Below are 647 nucleotides of genomic sequence, written 5' to 3' on the forward strand. Positions count from 1 at the left end.
CAACATACTCAAATCTTCCATCTTCTTAGCCAAGACATTTGTAAGTGCATTAAATTTTGCATTAATCATGTTGAACGGATCAAGGTCATACATTCTAGCAGCTTGCCTTTTTTGAGTTGGAGCTGGTCCTCTTGGATTACTCCAAAGATGAGTATTCTTTGCAATTTTCTCCAACAGCTCATAAGCTTCATCTTCATGCTTCATAATAAATTCTCCTCCTGTTTGAGCATCAATAATCCCTCTGATTGCAGGAGTGACATTTGTGTAAAAATTCTCATTTATCATCCATTTTGGAATGGCATGATGTGGGTATTGTCTCTCTAATTCCTTCCATCTCATCCATGATTCATAAAGAGTTTCATCTTCTCTTGGTTTGAAAGCTATCATTTGATTCCTCAATTCTTGAGTTTTTCCAGGTGGAAAATATTGTGCAAGAAATGCATCAGTGAGTTGCTCCCAATTTGTAATGGAGTTGTGAGGTAAAGAATCCAGCCAATCCAATGCTCTTTCAAAGAGAATGGGAATAGCTTCAATCTTGCTGCATCATCAGACACTCCAGGTTTTTTTTACATATCACAAATCATAGCAAACTTCTTCAGATGTGTGTGTGGATTTTCAGAAGGATGTCCTCCGAATTGAGAATTCTG

General features: G+C 37.2%; 1 non-coding gene across 1 annotated transcript; it reads left to right on the plus strand.

The window, feature by feature from the left end:
* Nucleotides 1-295: 295 nt before the first annotated feature.
* Nucleotides 296-402, plus strand: LOC131169780 (small nucleolar RNA R71). The gene has a single exon (XR_009140688.1). It is a non-coding gene; the product is annotated as a small nucleolar RNA R71 (small nucleolar RNA).
* Nucleotides 403-647: the final 245 nt, after the last annotated feature.

This window comes from Hevea brasiliensis, chromosome 1 (genome assembly GCF_030052815.1).
Source record: "Hevea brasiliensis isolate MT/VB/25A 57/8 chromosome 1, ASM3005281v1, whole genome shotgun sequence".
NCBI lineage: Eukaryota > Viridiplantae > Streptophyta > Magnoliopsida > Malpighiales > Euphorbiaceae > Hevea > Hevea brasiliensis.